General features: G+C 39.8%; 1 protein-coding gene across 4 annotated transcripts in view; it reads right to left on the bottom strand.

The window, feature by feature from the left end:
* NMNAT3 (nicotinamide nucleotide adenylyltransferase 3) overlaps positions 1-23757 on the bottom strand; it is a 115932-nt gene that overhangs the window by 41650 nt on the left and 50525 nt on the right. The gene's annotated exons all lie outside the window — the stretch shown is intronic.

Genomic DNA, 23757 nt, shown 5'->3' with positions numbered 1-23757 from the left:
CCCCTCCTTATCCTTTGTTTTCACTACAAACACCATTTCTCTTCTTAAGACAAGAGGCGCCGGCTTGGCAGGCACTTTAAGTCGGGTAATGTACCAGCACTGTGAATTCTGAAATAAATATGGTGGGAGCTCTGCCCTCATGGGGGTTCAGTCCTGGGGAGACGAATAGTCACCACAAGGTGGTCAACATGGGGCAGAGGGTACACAGGGAGCACTGAAGAGGCTCTGAACAGGTAGAGCAGGTTTTCTGGAGGGGGGACAGCTAAACTGAGTCATGTACGATTGCTGAAGACAGATGGTGACCTATGAAAGGTAAAGTCTTGTTAATCAAATCAATTCTTTCTACTTTAACTGTATTGAAAGAGACTTTTTTTTTTTTTTTTTTTTGGCGGTACGCGGGCCTCTCACTGCTGTCGCCTCTCCTGTTGCGGAGCACAGGCTCCGGACGCGCAGGCTCAGCGGCCATGGCTCACGGGCCCAGCCGCTCCGCGGCATATTGCATCTTCCTGGACCGGGGCACAAACCCGTGTCCCCTGCATTGGCAGCGGACTCTCAACCACTGCGCCACCAGGGAAGCCCGAAAGAGACTTTTTAAAAAAATCTTCAGAACAACTGAAGCTTGATGACTCCTTGATTCTGCACGAATATCCTTGCCCATTTCTTGATACGTTTTCAATTTACCTTCATGGTAATTTATACTCAAGGAAACTGTCCAAGATCTGCTAAGGGATTCAATAAAATAGGTCATGGAGTTAAACGCTGTGGTGAAATCAAGGGCTTCATTTTATGGATAAAATTTAAATTGCTTAGCTGCCCTTTTTCATTATTCGTGTTAAGACTAACGACTGATCAGTGAATGGGAAGAGATCGCTGTAGGAATCAGGAGGCCATTTTCCTATTCTTTAAGCACATCTGGTGAGGTTATGGACTTTGCCCTTGAGGTTAACAGACCTTGCATTGGGGAAGAGACCCAAGCAGCCCACTAGCCCACCTCTACCACTGGGGCTGCTCCTGAAACTGCTGCAGGGGCAAGGAGCCTGAAACTGGAATTTTTCCCAAGATCAACCTTGGGAGGAATGAGAGGGATGACCGTGTTTTAACATCAGTACTTTTCTGGTACTTTTCAAAGTGAGGTCTGCATTGATGTCATTATTAAAAATGCATATTCCAAGCTGCACCTAGATGTGCTCTCTGGCAGTGAGGCTTAAGAACTTCCATTTTTTCCCAAGCATCCTAGGTGATTCTTACACGTGAGTGGAGAGCCGTGGGTCAGCACTGACTGTAGAGGGACTACTTCCTTTCAGTCATCCAAGGTTCTTTGATTAACCTAGCTCTAAGGTAACCGAGCTCTAAGGTAAACAAGGACCACTTTGCTATTATGACCAAATGGCCAATTTTATGAGTATGGAATAAAAGGATAAAGTCATTATATCTCAAAAAATGTTTAAAAAAAAAAAGGATATGGGGCTTCCCTGGTGGCACAATGGTTGAGAGTCTGCCTGCCTATGCAGGGGACACGCGTTCGTGCCCCGGTCCGGGAAGATCCCACATGCTGCGGAATGGCTGGGCCCGTGAGCCATGGCCGCTGAGCCTGCGCGTCCGGAGCCTGTGCTCCGCAACGGGAGAGGCCACAACAGTGAGAGGCCCGCGTACCGCAAAAAAAAAAAAAAAAAAAAAAGGATATGAATTTCTTAGGTTGTAAATGTTTTATAGAGTTTAATGCAATTTCATTTTTGAAGTTGGTTTCTAATAATACCCTTAATTTACATGTCTAATATATGCATCTGTCAATTCTGATTTATGTAAATTGTAGATGGTCTTGTTCACTTGCAATATAGGACATAATCTAGAGTTGCAAAAGTAACCTAAAGCTAACTATTCTCACCAAGCACTAAAATATTAGTCCCTTTGGGGGACCATTTTTCTTAAAAGTTTTTACTTTTCAAGTGTTGTTTAGATTAGTGCTTCTGTAGCTGTTCTGTGTAATGGTTAATAGGTACCTACCAGCTCCCCCAAAGAAAAAGAGTTCAGTGATCTAGTAGGCTTGGGAAACACTGGGGTAGACAAAGTGAAACAGGTTTTTACTGCAGATTACAGATCCTCTGAGAGCCCCTAACATGTGGATGTGCACAGTAACTCTACAAGAAAGGGATGGAAATCTCAGGGTTTGCCAAGCTCATTTAGTTTCATGGAACATTCCACTGGATGAACATTCAGAGGACCACAGTTTGTCAAATACTCAGTTTAACCCACCGGCAAACTCTATCAGGGGGATCAGGCTGCTTTCACTTAGATGCCCTGCCCTCAAGACCCAGGCCTAGGAAAATGTTTCACAACTGGGGGTGCACATTAGATCACATGGGGAGCTCCCTCAAACACAAACCTCCCACTCTCGACATCCAAGTTCAAGCACTGATCAAAATAATGGGAATCACAGTCTACTTGACCATCACCAACTCTCGCTCCCACCATCCTCAAATCATGACCAGCATTTCTGACTAATACTACAATCCCTACCACTGATAGTGCCACCATCATCATACAATGACCAACAAGACCACTGCCATGACCATCACCATCACCATGACCTAGCCATCACTACCACCACCACCACCATTACCACCACACTGAGCAACCAACACCACTGCTATTATTACCCCGTGACCCACACTACTGCCACTGCCACTACTGCAACCATCCCCCGCACTGTAGCCACGACAACTGCTGTCAGAGCAAGTCACCACCACTGCTCCCCTGTTGCCACCATCTTTCTTATGTCCGGTCTGGAGATTAAAAACACAGTGTTATTATTCCAGGTCGCATTCAAAGGTTGGAAGACGAGATATAATTGCACATATTTATCCCTAGGTACCAATAACCACCAAGTGGAACCAGACATGGTGTCCCGGTAGAATCCTGGGATCTAGAGTCTCAGTAGAATCTCTGATCCAAGGCATGAGTCCCTCAGTTACCTCTGTGACAAGAGTAAAAAATGCCACACAGGGCTGCCATGCCAGTTTATCTGATGGGAAAATTCAGCCCCAATCTGCTTTCAGAAATGTGGAAGCTGGACCTCAGCGAGTTGTTGGGGAGAGACCCTGGTGCTAGCCATGTGGCAACCATAAGGGGCTTTGAACCCAGCTCAAAATGCAGCTTGTTACTGCTTAAGGAGCTAGTCCTGGGGGATCACAGCAGAAAAGGACTTAACTTACTCAGCTATATGCTCTAGTTTATGTAATTAAATTATTTTAAAGTTATATTTTATGTGTGCACTGCATTTATTGTACATATATAAATGTATAATAATAATACAGACAGTCCTTGACTTTTTGATGGTGCAAAAGTGATATGCACTCAGTAGAAACCATACTTTGAAGTTTTAATTTTGACCTTTCCCAGGCTAGTGATATGCAGTACATACTCTCTTGTGATGCTGGGGCAGCGGTAGCAGCCACAGTTCCTAGTCAGCCACGCGATCACCAGGGTAAACAACCGCTATACCTACAACCATTCTGTACTCATACAACCATTCTGTTTTTCACTTTCAGAACAGTATTCAATGAATTATATGAGACAGTCCACCCTTTATTATAAGATAGGCTTTGTGTTAAAGAATTTTGCCCAGCTAAATGTAAATGTTCTGAGCACATTTAATGTAGGCGAGGCTAAGCTATGATGTTTGGGAGGTCAGATGTAGTAAAGGCATTTTCGAATTTCAGTGTTCGCAACTTACGATGGGTTGATCCGGATGTAATCCCATCATCAGTGGAGGAAGATCTGTAATGAGTGGCATATACTGAGTGCCAACAAAGTATTGGGAACTGTGCTAAAGGCTTTACATATACCATCTCTTTAATCCTCATACTCTTTTACAAAAAGAAGAGAGGTTAAGGGCTTCCCTGGTGGCGCAGTGGTTGAGAGTCCGCCTGCCGATGCAGGGGACATGGGTTCGTGCCCCGGTCTGGGAAGATCCCACATGCCGTGAGCCATGGCTGTTGAACCTGCGCGTCCGGAGCCTGTGCTCTGCAACGGGAGAGGCCACAACAGTGAGAGGCCCACATACCGCAAAAATTGAAGACAGGTTAAGTGCCCCAGGTCACAAAGTGAATTCATTGTAGCACTGGAGTGTGAACCTAGGTAGTCTGGTTCCAGGGACACTCTTAACTGAAACTCTACACTGAGCTGTACACACGTCATCCTGCATGGAGCGATTCAAGGTATGTTCAAAGGTATTATTGATTATATGCGATTTGTCTCACGTGCTAATTTTTGAGCCTAGTCTCAGAGGAGATGTAAATCCACTACATTCCAAGAGGTAGAAGAGACATGAAAGACCACCAAGTGCAAAGCAATTCGGTGCAAAACATGAAGGTGGAGAGACAACTACTCTCCAGGCAAAGTTCTCATAAATTCATGTAATAAGCACACGATGAGGGGGCAGCGGTGTGCAGGGCACTGGGCAAGGCAATGCCAGCCTCCTGCTTCTTATTCTATAGCTTGTGTGTGTTGAAGACCTCAGCAGGCTCAGGAAAAGATATCCTGGGTTCAAATAGCTTCAAAGTTTTCCAAGCACTTCCACAGATGGCAGCAGCACTACAGACAGATGGGGGATGATTCAGAGAGCAGTGCAGGGGCTGCCTGCCAGGGGATCGCCATTCTTCCTCCTCACCCTAGTTCATTCCTTACACATCTTGATACGAGAAATGGTCACTTCGCAAATGTACCTATTGTTAACTCTTAAAAATACACAAATATATGCAGACTTATGTGTATATGCTACACATACGCAGACATATAGAGTTTTTAAAAAAAGAGATGGACTCCTTCAAATATCGTTAAGCTGTGTCCTGCTCTGAGTGTCTACAGTGTGGCCAGGACCATTGTCAGGGATGCTCTGACTCCTGTAGATTCTCACAATAATCTCAGAATCCCCGAAGATTTCATAACTGGCTTGGCCAAGGTTGCAATAGGATGGAAATGGCAGCGCTGGGATTTGAAAGGTCCCAGGTCCATTCGTCTGGCTCTGAAGTTTTGCTTCTTGACATGATCTGTGCTTGTTTTAACAATACCAAGTAACTCTTAGATTAAGATTCTTCACCTCTGGGCTTCCCTGGTGGCGCAGTGGTTGAGAGTCCGCCTGCCGATGCAGGGGACATGGGTTCGTGCCCCGGTCGGGGAAGATCCCACATGCCGCAGAGCAGCTGGGCCCGTGAACCATGGCCGCTGAGCCTGCGCGTCCGGAGCCTGTCCTCTGCAACGGGAGAGGCCACAACAGTGAGAGGCCCGCGTACCACAAAAAAAAAAAAAAAAAAAAAAAAAGATTCTTCACCTCTAAAGTGGGAGGAAAACAATGCTACCTCATGGGCTTGTTTGGGGGGGATTAAATATCAGAATGTATGTAAAAACATTTTGTAATATGCGAGGAGCCATTCAAATGTAATATTATTACTATTATTTTGGTTTCAAGTAATAAAATTATTTTTACTATACAGCGAAGTTGCTTATTTATCTGGATAATGGTTTCAATATAATTATTGGTTTCCTTTGTAGTTGTACATCTTTTAGCTTTTTATTTCAGAATAGTTTTAGACTTCAATGAAGATAGTACAAAGACTTTCCACATATTCTTCACTAGACTTCTGCTAATGTTAACATCTTATATAAGCATGATACAGTGATCTAAACCAGGAAATTAACATTAACACCATTCACTAATCTATAGACCTCGTTCATACTTCCCCTATTTTGTCCACAATGGCTTTTTTTCTAATGTAGGGTCTGATCCAGGATTCCCAGTCACATCACATGTGACTGTCCTATCTCCTTGGTTTCCTCTAATCAGGGACAGCTTCTCAGGCTCTCATAACCTTTAGAAAAGGAGGTGCCAGTTATTTTGTAGAACATCCCTCAGTTTGGTCAGTCTGATGTTTTCTCATGAGTAGATTGAGGTTATGTACCTTAGGCAAGAATATCTCAGAGATGACGTCGTGTCTGTCTCGGTGCACCACATCGGGGCACGTGATGTTGATCTGTTTTGATTCTGGTGATATTACCTTTAACACTTTGTTGAGGTTGTGTCTGCCAGATTTCTCTATTGTGAAGTCACTATTTTCTCCTGGGTATTTGTAATGAACAAGGATCTTATGGGAAAGGGCTTTGAGACTATGCAAATATCATACTTTCACCCACTAATTTTAGCATCCATTGAGGATTCTGGTGTGCAACAATCATTACTATGATGTTGGCCAAATGGTGATTTTCTATTTCCAACATTCTTTCTACAGTATTAATTACAATTCTACTGCAAGGAAGAAATGTTGCCTTTCCTGCACTTATTCATTAAATCACTTATTTATGTCAATATGGACTCATGAATATTTATTTTATTCTGTGGGGTGGAATCCATGATCATTATTTTGTTCCTCAGATGATCCCAGATTTACCCAATGGAAGCTCCTTTAAGTTGCCTCCTTTGTTTTTTTGACATGCTCCCATCATTTATTAAGTATTCCCTTGCTTTCTGGAACCACAAGACATTCATGCTCATCCTGTACTTTCTCTGCCCCTGCTCTGGAATTAATCATTTTTCTAAGAAACTTGGGTTTCTTTTATTAGAGACCAAGAGGGCTAGTTGTGCTCATTGCTTCTGGAATTTTGTGGTTTCTAGGCACCTCTTAGAAGACAGAACTAGAAATTATATATACATATATACTCACACATGTGTACACACACCTTGCTGTATTTATTTCTGTAACTATCCATCTGGATATCTATTAAAAACCATGAGTTCATACTGAAACTTCCGATTCTAATCCAACACCACAGAGTTCATTCTAGCCTTCCCCTCCTTTCCTTATTTGTACCTCCTTTTTTTAACACTGAGATACCTGGCTCTGTCACCCACAATAATTTACTCATTTGCTTGATCCTACTATGATTTACACAGAGTAGTTTCAAAATTGCTTACCTACACTCCCGTGGAAAATACATTTTCTAACTAGAGAACAGTATTTATGCACTTTTTTTTCTTGGCTTTAGCCTTGCAGTATCCGGTCACAATGATGCTTTCCAAGTTACTGAAGTTGGTTCTTTCCTTTCCCATTGGCTCCGGTGTGGTAATGTATTCATTTATAGTAGAGATAGGCTCATTTGTTACTGTCTGTATTACCGCTTGGGTTCTCCTCACAGCCTGGTTGACCTTAATTATACAGGTAGTTTTTTGGGGTGTGAGATTCTGTGGTTCTAAGAGACAGACTGAAAACAGTGGTATGCTCAGAGAAGGCTCTCTCCTCCCTCTTCCTAGTTTCTACCCCATTCCCATCCTGAATTCTTTTCACTCTGTTCCCATTCACCCACTTGAAGGAACCAATCTCATTAGCTTATAAAATCCATTCTTAAATGATTTTGTCCTCTTAAGATTTATCTTCCCTATAATGATCAGTAACTCATCAATCTCCCCAAGGTCGAACCCTCTCTCAACAACCTCATCTCTGGAAGTATTTATACAGACACATCTTTTCAATGCGTTTTAATTAATGCCCTTTGTGCTGTTGGGAGTGTTACTTCGCTGTTTTATCTGATGTTGGCTTGGGTTTTCTGAATGCTCTTGCATGAGTTTTCTTTATGACCTGCTTAGAAAAGCAGGCAAATGCTGGTGCCTGATTCTGAATCAGCTTTGCTTCCCATTTGGAAGACCAAGATGGTTGCAGGTCCTGGCATATTCACTCGGCAGCTGTCTCCTCAGGGAGTTGAAAGTTCAACCTGACTGGCTGGTATGGTGGCAGGAGCAGCAGGTAGAGACAGCATGGTTTGCTCAGGAGATGGGGACCCGCATGGAGAGATGACAAGAGCACTGGCTTTGCATTCTAAGAGACTGGGGCTTTGTCTTTTACTTGCTGGGGAGATCTCATGCAAAATGTGTCACCTCTCCAGGCCTCAAGTTTACTTACACCTGTAAACTGGGAATATTAATACTCACAGCACTGTTTTGAGGATGACATGATTCTATTTAAAAACCCCTGGTGTGGAAGAGGTCCACTGAAAAGACAGTGTCACTTCCTCACTTCACCCTTTCATCCTTACATTCATAAAATATGCTGCTTCAATCTTTCTTGTTTCTTTAAATTAAGTTTTTGAGATAATTGTTGATTTAAAAGCAGTTGTAAGGAATAATGCAGGACAATCCCATGTGCCCTTCACCCCGTTTTCCCCAGTGGTAACATCTTCCAGCATGATACTTGATATCACACCCAGGACTGAGACTGATCAAATCCACCGATCTTATTCGGCTTTCACCAGTTCCACATGCACTCACTTGCTCATTTGAGTGTGTGTGTTTAGTTCTATGAAATTTCGTTTCATCTATAGGTTTCATGTATCCACCAGCAACAGCAAACTACATGATAGTTCCCTCACCACCAGGAACCCTCGTGTTGTCCTTTTATAACCACACCCACTTCCCTCCCATTGCTCCCAAGCCCTCATCCTAACCCCTGGCAATCACGAGTCTATTCTTATTTATAGAGTTTTGTCATCTCAAGACCGTTATATAAATGGAATCATTTAATACATAACCTTTTAGGATTGGCTTTTTTCACACAGCAATACTCCCTGGAGAGTCATCAAAGTTGTTGTGTGTATAGTTTGTTTCTTATTATACTGAGCCTATTCTATGGTATGGATGTATCCCAGTTTAATTGTTCCCCCCCTGAAGGATACCTGGACTGTCTCCAGTTTTTAATTATTATAAATGAAGCTGTAATGAACATTTGAGTACAGGTCTCGTGTGAGCCTAAGTTTTCATTTGTCTGGGATATATGCCCATGTGTGTAACTGCTGGGTTATATGGTAGTTGCACTTTTAGTTTTACAGAAAACTGCCAAGCTGTTTTCCAGAGAGGTTGAGCCATTTTCCGTTCCCACCAGAAATTACGAATGGTCCTTTTTCTCTCCATCCTTTCAAGCACTTAGTGTCATCATTATTTTTTAGTTTAGCCATTTTAATAGGTGTATGGTAATACCCTGTTATGTTTTTAAAGTTGCATTTCCCTAATGACTAATGTTGTCAAATACATTTTCATGTGTTTATTTGCCATCTGTATCCTCTTCAGTGAAATGTGTCTTTGCCCGTTTCCTTATTGGACTGTTTGTATTTTTATTACATTTTGAGAATTATTTATTTTAAGTGAGGTAAAATTGGTATATAACATTTTATTAGATTCAGGTGTACAACCTAAGTCGATATTTGTATACACTACAAATGATCACCATGATAAGTCTAGTTACCATCCATCACCATACAGTTGACCCCCGTCCCCATTTAGCACCCCTGCCAAACCCCTTCCCCTCTGGTAACCACTAATCGGCTCTCTGTATCTATGAGTTTGTTTTCGTTTTTTCTGTTCGTTTGTTTTGTTTTTTAGGTTGCACATATGAGTGACATCATACGGTGTCTGTCTTTCTCTCTCTGACTTATTTCACTTAGCTTAATACCTTCTAAGTCCATCCATGTTGTCGCAGATGGCAAGATTTCCTTTTTGTTTTTAACGACTGAGTAGTATTCCATTGTGTGTGTGTATATATATATATATATATATATAGACCATATCTTCTTTATCCATTCATCTGTTGATGGGCACTTTGTATCCATATCTTGACTATTGTAAATAATGTTGCAATGAACATAGGGGTGCGTGTATCTTTTCGAATCAGTGTTTTCATATTCTTTGGGTAAATACCCAGAAGTGGGATAGCTGGATCATATGGTAGCTCTATTTTTAACTTTCTGAGAAACCTCCATACTGTTTTCCATAGTGGCTGCACCAACATTCCCACCAACAGGGTATGAGGGTGAGATTCTTTATGTATTCGGGACTCCAGTTTTTTGCTGGATACGTGTTTTGCTATTTCAACTCTTTTTGAAGAATAAAACAGCAAAAAATTAAACAAAAAACATTGATTTCTTTTAGCTTTCTACCTGGTTGGGGGAAAGGAGAAGAGGGTGAGAAACGAGGAGAAAAGGTGGGAAGCATCGTATGGTTTATGAGGACTCAAGCAATGGCTCCCATCTTTCACAGCACGTGCACGTGAGCTGCAGTGAGGCAGATGCAAACCAGAATACGGGGGTGTGCAGGGTGCTCGGGAAGTGTCTGAGGGCCTTGATACAAGGCACACTCACAGGTGAGGTTCTGTTCACCCCCTAACCTGGCACAGCCGAGTCTGGTGTGAGAGTACATACCGTGGAAACTGCCCCCCTCAGAGACCCTGCCAGGATCTGTTTCCCTTCAGGCTACATCCCAAAGTAGAGATAGAAGGATAAGGAAAATGCTGATTTGTTATTAAATCAGAACAGCACCTCCTCTTGAAGGAATTTGGAGGGTAACATTGGTGCAGCCTCAAACCCTTAAAGCCTCAGAAGATGAGGAACAAATTGTCTTGGTTCCAAACAATTGCTGGAGTAATTCAACATTCTTAAATCTACCTTCTCCAGAAAGATCTCTTAAATTAGAAACGTGAAAATGAACAGTTTTTCAGACCAGGCTGGGGTAATGCCCATGAATATATATTAAAATCACTCTGATTAATAAATGTCCGTGTGAGCCCAAGATTAAAGTAACACGCTGAGCTTATATAATATTTACTCATGCTCTGATGATATCTCCGGAAGCCCAGAAGACCCAGAACTGGGGCTGTCACTGCCTTAAATAGAATTATTATAGCTTAATTTTCCCCCTTACCTCAGACTGTACTGCACCACCATATCATGGTGCATTTAATTCTCTCAATATTCACTGTGTAACAAAGGATCAAAATTAAAGTCACAGGGGTAGCAAAAGTAACGTGCATCACACTGGACACTGACCAGACATTTTTATTTAACACAGAAAACTGCTGGTGTAGCAATCCCACTACTGGGCATATACCCTGAGAAAACCATAATTCAAAAAGAGTCATGTACCAAAATGTTCATTGCAGCTCTATTTACAATAGCCCGGAAATGGAAACAACCTAAGTGTCCATCATCAGATGAATGGATAAAGAAGATGTGGCACATATATACAATGGAATATTACTCAGCCATGAAAAGAGACGAAATTGAGCTATTTGTAATGAGGTGGATGGACCTAGAGTCTGTCATACAGAGTGAAGTGAGTCAGAAAGAGAAAGACAATTACCGTTTCCTAACACGTGTATATGGAATTTAAGAAAAAAAATGTCATGAAGAACCTAGGGGTAAGACAGGAATAAAGACACAGGCCTACTAGAGAATGGACTTGAGGATATGGGGAGGGGGAAGGGTAAGCTGTGACAAAGCGAGAGAGAGGCATGGACATATATACACTACCAAACGTAGGGTAGATAGCTAGTGGGAAGCAGCCGCATAGCACAGGGAGATCAGCTCGGTGCTTTGTGACCACCTAAAGGGGTGGGATAGGGAGGGTGGGAGGGAGGGAGACGCAGGAGGGAAGAGATATGGGAACATATGTATAACTGATTCACTTTGTTATAAAGCAGAAACTAACACACCATTGTAAAGCAATTATACTCCAAAAAAGATGTAAAAAAAAAAATTACATTTCAGTTATTTAGTTCCAGGTTTTTTGCACTGAGGTTTGATAAAGTGATCTCTACAATTTTTCGCTTGGGAAATTTAGTTAAATTTTCTTTGAGGCATATTATATGGTCCTTTCTCACAAATGTTATAAAAATAACAGAAAATAAAGTACTTTCCCTGAGCTAAATAAAAGGAAAAAAAAAAGAAAACTGCTGGTGTAAATGATATTGTAATAACTATGCTCCAATTTAAAATGCAAGTCACTGAGAGGAACTCCTGGGAGCCATAAAATACCTTTCCCCTCTTCAAGGTTGTCCAAAGGGAAGAAAAGGACAAGGCTTTCAATCAGGTTGTTATCTTTACGATGCGATTTAATCTGGGATGCCACAAATGTGTGGGGCAGGATTGTTAGGCAATAATATCATAAAGTATCAAGAAAGTGCTAAAGAAAACAGAAGAAACGATTCTGCGGTTTTCTCACTTCCATGCGTAGATGTGAGAATATTATGTTAACCTGTCTGGTGGTGGCCACAGGACCGGGAGCTACTCTGAGCCCGCACTGCGGGGGGCCTGCTCAGGATGCAAGTGGAGAGACCAAACATGTATTGGATTTGTCGAGTAGGTTAGACCCTTCATACATCATCTCGTTGAGCCCTTATAATAAATAACCTTTAAAGTTAAGAGATATTTTTCCCATGTTGCAGTTGAGGAAACACATGTCGGAGGGGTCAAGTAAATTGTTCAAGGTCATGCACTAGAAGGCGGATTTGATGCTAAGGCTGCCTTCAAAGTCAGTGTTCTCTCTGTGACCCCATGGTCATAGGGAAGGGAGCACGTCCTTTCTATGGTTCACCATTCTGCGTTCTTTCTCCTGTAGGTTGTGGCATCCAAGGGAAAGCAGGAAAAGAGATGAGAATCTCGGGAGCAACATCAAGTCAGAGCCGAGTGTGGCTGGGGAGCAGCCAGGGCCAGTTGGGGCCTGTGAGCAGGCAGAGGCACGGCCTCCTGGATTCTGCCTAAGCCAGGACAGAGATGTGGCTGAGAGCAGCTCTGTGCCCACTTCTGCTGCAAGCATCTAGAAGACCAATGCTCTGCTTTCTGGGGGCATCTATTGAATCAATTATAAACAAAGCACAGAGAATAAAATCTGGAAAATATACTTTGGGAAGCTGAATTCCAACCAGAGCGAAAGTCGGGAAACGTAGTCTGACTCAGACCCAATCCACTATCAGGCCAGCTTCACCCTCTAATGATCTTCCCCATCCACCAACTTCTTTTCATTGACATGTCACCCTCTCATCAAAAGTATTGCTTAAATTGCCTCTTAACTGGCTTCCCTCCGCCCGCTCTTTAGTGCTAGGATGGCGGGGGCAGATACAAAGAGGAGGGAGGGAAAGGCAGATCTTCCCACAGCTCTTAGGATGAAAAACAGACTCCTTAACAATGGCCGGCAAGGCCCTCACAGTCTGCTCCCCAACCCTTTCCTCACCTCCTGTAACACTCCCCTCTGTTCCTGCTTCCCGGTCATCCCTCAGCGGCTCTGTCCTCTTCCCACAAGGAGCCTTTGTACACGCACTTTCCTGGTCCAAGAGTGCTCTTTCCCTGCATCCCCTGACCCAGGCCAACCTCACTTTCAACCTAAAATGTGCCTCACTATTCTTCTCCAGCTCAGTCCTCACATTTTCAGAAACACTTGCCCTGGATTCCTGCCTCTGTCAAGTTGCCTCACTGTTCACCCTGATAGCATCAGGAACTCCCCTCAGAGGCATTTGTCGCCCGAGTAATTTTGCCTCTGTGGGATCTGATTAACGTCTGCTTCCTTGTTACAAACTGAATACTTGTGTCCCCCCCAAATTCATATGTTGAGACCGTACTCCCTGATGTGATGGTATTAGGAGATGGGGCCTTTGGGAGGTAATTGGGATTAGTCAGGGTCATGAGGGTGGGGCCCTCATGAATAGGATTCGTGACCTTATAAGAGTCACGAGAGAGCTTGCTCCCTCTCTCTGCTCTCCTCCATGTGAGGACATGATGAGAAGTCAGAGACTGCAACTCTGAAGAGTGCTCTTGCCACAAACTAACGATGCTGGCACCCTGATCTCAGACTTCCAGCCTCCAGACTGTAAGAAATAAATTTCTTTTGCTTACAAGCCACCCAGTCTATGGCATTTTTGCTTATAGCAGCCTAAACTGACGAAGGCACTCTCCCAGGGGCACAGGGCTCACTTTTGTTGCCTCTGCTTCTAGCACAGTTTCCAGCACAGACAGGTGCTCAACAAGAAGTTTGTTGAGTGAATGGAGGCAACACGGATGGCATGGTGGCTACAAGCACAGACTGCAGGGCAGACTGTCTCTACCCTGTGTGTGATGTCAGGCAAGTCACTCAACTTCTCTGAGCTTCAGCTTCCCCATGTGTAAAATAGGGAGAGTGACAACATCCACCTCATAAGGCTGTTAGGAAGATTCAATGACCTTTGTTTAAATGTAATGTACTCAGAACACTACCTGACAAATAGTAAGGATGGTCTGTGTTTGTTAAATATGTAAAATGAACAGATGCTAAATAGTCATTAAATGAAGAAGTATTAATGAAGCTGACAGAAAACCTGATTTTAAAAAAGGAACACAAGTGGCTCGTTGTTGAAATATAGGCCAATGGCCAAGTCATGCTGACTAGAAATAACAAACTGTCTACGTAACAGAAAGCAGGATTTAAATTTAATTCAACCTTCGTTAGTAAGTTTGTGACTACATGTTGGGAAAACAACTACTTACAACTGGGAATACATCCAACATCTTAAGAGAAATGCCGGCTCAAATTCTTAATCCAAAGAAAGCTTTAGGTATGACGGAGGCTACTGATTCGTCATATGCTGGGCTGAGTCATTTCTGTCAAAAATCAGCAAACCAAGATAAAACTCCCAAATGAACTTTTAAAAACCACCCACGCCCACTACACGAATTCATCCATCAAGGCTTTGAGAATCTTCTTTGAGAGTTCCCCACACAGCACACAGTGCACCTATGATTAGAGGACAACACTATAAAATACAGAAAATCCACAGACATCACACATTCCTACCAGCCCTTATCATATTCCCCAACATTCTTTCAAGTAAAGGAGTATAAAAGAATAGCTGGCTCAACATTTCATCCTTTGAGCATGTATGACTTTTTGTCAGGGTATTAACAACGAAAATCTTCAGACCTAAGTTTTCATCCAATGTATAATTGTTTCTTACTATAAAGGGGTGTGTTATCACAGGACTAAAGACAGTAAAAAGTTGTGATATATTATAGTGCCTCTGTCAGTTTTTAAGGTTTTGCTGTTGCTTCAGGAGAAAAAGGAAGGAAGGACAGTTGCAGTTTGAAGAAGGGGTGCTTGGCAAAGGGGAAAGGGCTCAAAACAACAAAGTAATTAGAGCTACTGCAGCAAACTAGGAGTGAACTATTAATTTCTCCTCAAACGTACTACACAAATTGCTTCAGCTTGTTTAGTTCAATTTATATGAGTGTAATATCGAATGAAAATTGTGAGTTGTTTTAGTGAAAATACACCAACAGAAGGGAGATTTCATTTTCTTTATGAAAAGAGAAAGTCAGCTGTGAGGCCAGATTTTCATCCAGCCTTAACTGTGAGCTGATTCTGATTGAGAGAAAAGGCCCTGTTTAAATACTTGTCCCCGGAGAAATAAGGCGTCGGGTGATGGCTTGATACACAGCTCTGCTGACTGTGGGAGGCTACAGCCAGCCACTGGGGCTGTGGGTAGGGGGAGAGGAAGCCCAGCTGTGCAGAGAAGGGAAATTCTCACCATGCACCCCTCTCCATGACCTGGTTCTCCCTACCTCCAGCCTCATTTCTCTCCCATGTGCTGGAACGTGATTCTCTTCCACCTCTGTGTTTTACCAGTGCTGCTTTCTCTGCCCATAATGCCCTCTAAACTATGCTTGGCTAAGTCTTTCATGTTCTTCAAGCCTTGGGTGTCATCTCTTCCGAAAAGCTTTCCCCAACCGCCAGGTGAGAGATGTCTCTCTTTTGCATCTAGTGCCACAATCACTTGCTACCATATGTCTCTCATCATCTACATTGTGCATCCCTCTTGGGCAGGAGATACAACTTAATCGATTCTATTTCCAGCAACAGTGCCTGGCATGAAGAAGATGCAGTAGGTATCTGTGGAACGTTGAAAGATGTCAGCCCCGCTGTATAACACACAAAGACACAGGCGGCAGAATCCATTCTGGACTTTCAAAAATGACCAGGTACTTTCTATGCAAGAATGACTGAGAATAAAGGCAAGAAGATGCTCGAGGTCATATGTGAGGCCTCTCTACCTATTAATACTTTAAGTTACAGAAATCATATGCAATATAAAAATATATTGTATCCATATGATTAATTATTCATGCATTCTGTGGTTATCGTGAGCTTTAAGGATGAGGAATATTCTCTGACACCTCGCTGAGCCATGCTAGAGCCTGACCATGTGCTAAATGAGAGTCTGCAAGTACATGAAGTATCCAAAGTCCCCAATACAGTGTACAGATGTACCTGCCCGGGAAGCAGCACATTGCACAAGGCAGAGTACAGGCCCTGCCCTGAAAAACCTCAGAGCAAAGACAACAAGGGCATTTCTGATGAGTCAGGGTTGCTGGGAAAAGCCGCTTAGTGGCTAAGAGTCAAGCGGATGTTTATTCCAAGCAAAGTAGATGCTATACACCCTGAAAAGAACATGATTCCACAAACTAGTTTAAGACATATAGGGAATACATTCCTACTTTCTCCCAAATAGAAATATTCTTTGTTTCCCCGACATACTTGCCTTAGGATAAATTTTGTGAAGTGGAATTGCTAGACTATGGATATATACTTTTTTTTTCCTAAGAGATAAGGACATTTTATTTTTGACTTGTAAGAGATTGACAAGCTGTTTTCCACAGCCATTGAACTATCCACATTCCTTCCTGTAGTGTATGAGAAGTCCAATTACTCCACATCTTTGCCCATAGTTGGTATGACTGGTCTTTTTAATTTTGGCTGTTCTAATAGGGGTGCAGGGGTATCTCATTGTGATCTTATTCTGCATTTTCTGTATGCAGTTAAGCATCTTTCTGTGTGCTTATTTGCCATCTACATAACTTCTTTGGTGAAGAGTCTGTTCAAATAGTTCCTCCAATTTTTACTGCGTTATTTGGTTTTTTTAAAAATTACTGTATTGAGATGTTCTTATATATTCTGGATAAAAGTCCTTTAACAGATTTATGCTTTGCAAATCCTTTCTCCCAGGCTATGGCTTGTCTTTTATTCTCTTAGTGTCTTTTGAAGAGGAGAAGCTTTTAATTTTGATGAAATCTAATTTGTCTTTTTTTTTTTTTCCTGTTTTGAATCACGCTTTTGGTAGTGTCTTATTTAAGAAATCTGTAACCTAAGGTCACAAAGATTTTCTCCTGTTTTCTTCTAGAAATTTCATAGTTTTATGCTTTACATTAAAGTTTATGATCTATTTTGAGTTAGTTTTTATATATGGTGCAAGCTTCGGGTTGAATGTTATTTTTTGGGGGGGGTAGGGGGGAATATATGGATATTCAATTGTTCCATACCATTTTTTGAAAAGAGTATCCTTTCTCTTCTGAATTGCCCTTTGCAACTTTGTCAAAACTCAGTTATCTATGTAAGGGGGGGGATCAAATTTCGTGCTCACTATTCTGTTCCATTGATCTATTTAACTATTTTCACACCAATACCACACTGTAACAAGTACTGTAACTTTATAATTAGTCTTGAAATCAGATAGTGTCAATCTTCCAACTTTGTTCCATTTTTTTCAAAATTACTTTGGCTATCCTGGGTCATTTGCATTTCCATATGAATTTTAGAATTAGCTTATCAATTTTTACCAAAAAGCTTATTGGGGTTGAATTGAACCTATAAGTAAATTTGGAGAGAAATGAAATCTTAACACTGTTGAGTCTTCCAACCCACAAAACAAGGCATATCTCTCCATTTTAACTAGGTTGTATTAAATTTATCGCAACAATATTTTGTAGTTTTTAGCATATGGATCTTTGCACACTTTTGCCAGATTTATCCCTATTTCTTTTTTTATGCTATTGTAAATGGTATTATTTTAAAATTTTAATTTATGATTCTTTGCTGCTTGTATACAGAAATGCAATGATTTTTATGTATTTGTCTCATATCTAGCAACATTATGAAACTCACCTATGAGTTCTAGGAGCTTTTTTGTAGATTTCTATGTATTTTCTCCATAGATGATTATGTCATCAACATTTTTTTTCCTATTCCAGTCTAGATGACTTTTATTTCTTTTTCTTGCCTATTGTTTTGGCTAGAACCTCCAGTACAATGTTGAATAGAAGTAATAAGAATGGACATCCTTATTTTGTTCCTCATCTTCTGATTGGAGAGTTTAATACATTTACAGTTAGGGTAATTACTGATAAGGAGGGACTTACTTCTGTCATAGTGCTATTTGTTTTCTATATGCCTTATATATTTTTGTCCCTCATTTCCTGCATTACTGTCTTTTAGTTGATTTTTTAGTAGTGAAACGTTTAAATTCCTTTCTCATTTTCTCTTGTGTATTCTATAGCTATTTTATTTCTGGTTACCATGGATTACATTTAACATCCAAAAGTTATAACACTCTAATTTGAATTTATACCTGCTTAACTTCAATGACATACAAAATCTCTGCTCTTTTAACACTCTGTCCCCACCCCTTTTGGTGGTTGATGTCACAAAATTACATCTTCATACGTTGTGTGCCCCAAACTGTTAATTCTTTTAAATGAATTAATCTCTTAAATTATGTAGAAAGCCAGACTTGAAGTTACAAACCAAAGTTACAATAATACTGGCTTGTTTTAGACCAAGTTTTTTTTTTCTTTAAGTGTATTAATCTCTTAAATTGTGTAGAAAATAAAAAGTACAGTTACAAACCATTGTTACTAGCTTTTACAATTTCCCATGTATTTACCTTTATTGAGATCTTTATTTCTCCGTACAAATTTGAGTTACTGTCTTGGGTCCCTTCATTTCACCTGCAGGACTCCCTGAGCATTTCTTGCAGGTGTAGTGGTAACAAATTCCCTCAGCTTTTTTTATCCAGGAATGTCTTAATTTTCCTCTCACTTTTGAAGGATAGTTTTGCAAGATATGGGATTCCTTGTTTTTTTTTGGCCACAGTGTGCAGCTTGTGGGATCTTAATCGCCTGACCAGGGATTGAATCCGCATCCTTGGCAGTGGAAGAGCAGAGTCCTAACCGCTGGATCACTGGGGAATTCCCCAGATATGGGATTCTTAGTTGACAGCTTTCTTCCAGCCCTTTGAATATATCAGTACACTGCTTTCTGGCCTCCAAAGATTCTGATGAGAAATCTGCTGAAAATCTTATTGAGGATCCCTTGTACGTGACAATTTGCTTCTCTTGCTGTTTTCAAGAATTATCTTTGTCTTTGGTTTTTGAAAGTTTGATTATAATGTGTCTTAGTGTGGATCTCTTTGAGTTCATCTTACTTGAAGTTGGTTGGACTTCTTGGATGTTTGTATTTATATCTTTCATCAAATTTGGGAAGTTTCAGCCATTATTTCTTCAAATATTCTCTCTGACCCTTTTTTTCTCTTTTCCTTCTTGGACTCTCAAAACGTCCACCTTATGGTGTCCCATAGGTCACTTAGGCTCTGTTCACTTTTCTTTAATCTTTTTTCTTTCTGTTCCTCAGACTTGATAATTTCCATTGTCCTATCTTCACTTTTGCTAATTCTTTTTTTCTGCCTGCTCAAATATGCCTTTGAATCTCTCTAGTGAACTTTTCATTTCCATTCTTATATTTTTCATCTCCAGAATTCCTTTTTGGTTTCTTTTTAGGTTTTCTATCCCTTTATTGATACCTCCATTTCATTCATAGATGGTTTCTTGACTTTCTCCACATCTTCCTTTAGTTATCTGAGTATCTTTAAGACAGCTGTTTTAAAGTCTTTGTCTAGTAGATCTGCCATCAGGCCTTTTTCAACGGTGATTTTTGTTTATTTATTTATTTTTCCTTTGAATGGGCCATACATTCCTGTTTCTTTATATGCCTTCTGATTTTTTTGGTTGAAAACAACATTTGACTCTAATGATGTGGTAACTCTGGAAATCAGATGATTTTCCTTCCCCAGGGTTTGATATTTTTGGTTGTTGTTATTACTTATTGTTTTTTGACAGTTGTAGGCTGTCTTTGTGCTGAGGATCAGCCCAAAGTATAAAGTTAAAGTCTTCTCAGTCTTTTTTCAGACTTTCCCTAGGCATGTGTGGTCACTTTTTAATTTTTCCCATATATGCAGTTAATTTTGAATGTCCTAGTCTTTAATGTCTGGCTCCCAAAAAGGGGAAAAAGAGAAAAAGGAGGGGAGGGGAAAGCGTGCTGATTGTTTAAATCCCCTGGAAGTTACTTCAGCTGGAGAGGGAGGGGCTTGCAACAATGGCTGGCCACCTTCGTCTGCACATCAGTGATCAGAGGCAGTAACCAGAGATCAGAGCACAGATCCCTAATATTCGGAAGACAGAGGCCCTTTTCCCCACACTGGCTCCCACAAGCTGTGTGCAGGCTGTTCCAGGAACATGGGCACAGCTGCCTGCCATGTGGCTGGGGGTGGAGGAGGGGTAGCTCTTACAGGGCTAAGAGCTGAAGTTGACTAAACTTAACTACACTTTATCTGTCCATGTCTTCCCCTGGATGTAGTCCGTCTTCAACAGACTTTTCAGTATTCCAAAATGGTTACATCAGACAGATTCTGTTGGTGCAATTATTGTTTAGGTGGGGAGACAGACTCCTGTGGCTTCCTACTCTGCCATCTTCCCAGGAACCTTTGTGGAATGTTTTTTAAATCACAAATTAAACCTCTTTCGTTGGTATAAAGCTATTTAGGTTACTTGTTTCTACTCATTTAAAAAAAATCTATTTTTGAATGAGCTTTGGTAGCGTGTCTTTTGAGGGATTTGTCTATTCCAATTTTTAAAATGATCAAATTTGTAGGCATAAAGTTGTTTATAATATTCCCTTATATTTTCTACATAAGTTTTCAAAATCTATAGTTATGTCACCTCTCTCATTCCTGATAATAGTAATTTATGTCTTTCCTCTTTATTTTACTGTTAGCATGGCTAGAGGTTTATAACTTTTATTGATTTTCTCAAAGAAACAACTATTGGTTCAACTGATTTTCTGTAAAGTGTTTCTGTTTTCTCTTTAATTGATGTCTGCTCTGTTCTTCATTATTTCCTTTCTTATGCTTATTTTGTTTTTCATTTGTTCCTCTATTCCTAATTTCTTAATATAGCTGAAGTCGTTGATTTAAAACCTTTCTTTTTTTCTAATATAGTGTTTAGTTAGTGCTACAATTCCCCCTAAGTATTGCTTTAGTGACATACCCAAATTTTTGAATATATTCGACTTTAATTTTCATTCAGTTCAAAATATTTTCTCATTTCCATCTTGATTTCCTTTGTGACACATGGGTTTTTTAGAAGTGTGTTATTCCATTTTGATATTTGGGGAATCTTCCAGAAATCTTTCTATTATTGATTTCTCATGTAATTCCATTGTGGTCAGAGAACACATTTTGTAGGATTTCAAGCCTTATACATTTATTGAAGCTTCTTTTATGGCCCAGAATATAGTCTATCTTGGTAAATGTTCTCTGTGCCCTTGAAAGGAAAGTGTATTCTGTTGATGTTTGGTTAGTGTTCTATGAAAGTCAACTAAGTTGAATTGGTTGATAGTCTTGTTCAAGTCTTCTATATCCTTAATAATTTTCTGCATATTTATTCTATCAATTAGTGAGAAGAGCTTAAAATATCAGACTGTAATTGTGGATTTGTCTGTTTCTCCTTGCTGTTCTATATGTTTTTATTCTTATGTATTTTGATATTCTATTATTACATTTTAAAAAGGTTTAGGATTATTATTTCCTCTCAAAGAATTGACCTCTTTATAATTATGAAATGACTTCCTTTATTCCTGTTAATATTCTTACCTCTGAAATCTCCTTTCTCTGACACTAGAGCTATTTCAGCTTTCTTTTAATTAGTGTTTGCATGGGAGAGTTGTCTATTCATTTACTTTGAACCTAATTGTGTCTTTATATTTGGTATGTTTCTTGTAGGCATCAAATAATTGTAGTTGGGTCCTGCTTATTTTATCCAATCTGACAATGCCTGCCTTTTAGCAGAAGTTGTTAGACTATTTATATTTAAAGTGATTATTGATATGATTAGGTTTAAGTCTATCATTTTGTTATTTGCTTTCTATTTGTCCCATCTATTCTTTGGTCCCTCATTCCCCTTCTTCTTCCTTCTTAGATTAACTGAGTATATTCTCATGCTATTTTATCTCCATTGAAAGCTTATGAGTTATAACTGCTTGCTTTTTTATTTTAGTGGTTGCATTAGGGTTTATAATATATATCTTTAACTTATCACAGTCTACCTTTAAGTGATATTATAAAACTTCATGTATAGCATAAAAACCTTACAATAGTATTCTTCTATTTCCCCTCCCAGTCTTTTTGATACTGCTGTCATATATTTTACTTCCACATATGTTATAAACCCCAAAATATATTGTTATTTTTGTTTAAATGTCAATTATCTTTTAAAGAAATTTAAATAATAAAAAACATATATAATTGCCCATGTGGTTATCAATGCCCTGTATTCCTTTGTGTAGATACATTTCTCCATTTGGTATCATCTGCCTTCTGCCTAAAGGAATCTGGTATTTCTTGTGGTGCAGGTTTGCTGGTGGTGAAACCATTCAGCTTTTGTAGATCTGCAAATGTCTTTACTTTGCCTTTGTTTTTGAAAGATATTTTTGCCAGATATAGAATCCTAGATTGACACGTTTTTTTCTTTCAGTACTTTAAAGATCTGTACCACTGAATTCCCTTTTGCTGAATTAAGAAACAGGAAATCTGCTATCTTCTTTATTTGTTCTTCTGTAGCTGCCTTTAAGATTTTCTCTTTATTATTGGTTTTGAGAAACCTTATTATCATATACCTTGGCGTTGTTTTCTTCCTGTTTCTTGTGCGTGGGGTTTGTTGAGCTACTTGATTAAATCAAATTTTCACCAAATTTGAAAACATTTCAGTGATTACTTCTTCAAATATTTTTTCTGTTCTTTGTTTCTTTTCCTTCCAGGAGTTCAGTTACAAGTATATTAAGATGATTTAAATTATCTCATATCTCACCAATATTCTTTTCTTTATTTTTAAAAATTCTTTTTTCTCTTTATGTTTCATTTTGGATTATTTCAGTTTGGATAGACTGTTATAGCTTCCAGTTCACTAACCTTTTCTTCTGCAGTGTCTAATCTGTTGTTAATCCTATCCAGTTTATTTTTCATCTCACCTACTGTAGTTTTCACATCTAGATATTTGAGTCCTTTTAATATGTTCCATGTCTCTACTTAATTTTTGAACATATGTCACATAACTATTGTAATCTTTAATGTCCTAGTCTGCTAATTCTAACATCTGCATCAGTTCTGGTTCGACTTCCATTGATTGATTTTTCTCCTCATTACGGATGTGTATATAGACTTCAATTCTTTTTTTCTATGGAAAACCAAGTTGCCCTCCAAAAATGTTTTATCATTTCCCATCACTACCAATACATGAGTGTTTGTTTCCCTCCCTATCCTGCCAGCACTGAATTTTGACAATCTTTAATCTTTGCCTATCTCATTGGCTAGAACTATTTACTACCACAACGGATATTTATTGAGCACCAGCTATAAGCCTAGTGACAGACGGTGGCAATTCTGTGGTGTTCAAGCAGTCACAGTAGCTGCCCTCATGGTGCTTATTACCTTGTGGTGTTTATGTTTTTATTTGCATTTTCATTGATTATTAGTGACGTTGAGCAGCTTTTCTCAAGTTTACTGTCCATTTATATTTCTTCTTTGGTATATGGCTTACTAATGCTCACTGACCAGTTTTAAGTTAACTGTTTGGATTTTTTATTCCTATGTCAGAGCTATTTATTTACTAAAAATAAATACTTAACTTTTTGAGAAATTAAAAAATGTTTTGTAAACAAAGACATTTCTTTAAAATAAATTAATATTTGTAAGTAATTTCTTTGAAGAAATGACTTACATGTTACTCAAACATTTTTTTCTATGTTAAAAGTAAATA

This window comes from Orcinus orca, chromosome 5 (assembly GCF_937001465.1).
Source record: "Orcinus orca chromosome 5, mOrcOrc1.1, whole genome shotgun sequence".
Classification (NCBI taxonomy): domain Eukaryota; kingdom Metazoa; phylum Chordata; class Mammalia; order Artiodactyla; family Delphinidae; genus Orcinus; species Orcinus orca.
Note: the sequence above shows the minus strand (reverse complement) of the source record. Positions and strands in the feature narration are given on the sequence as shown.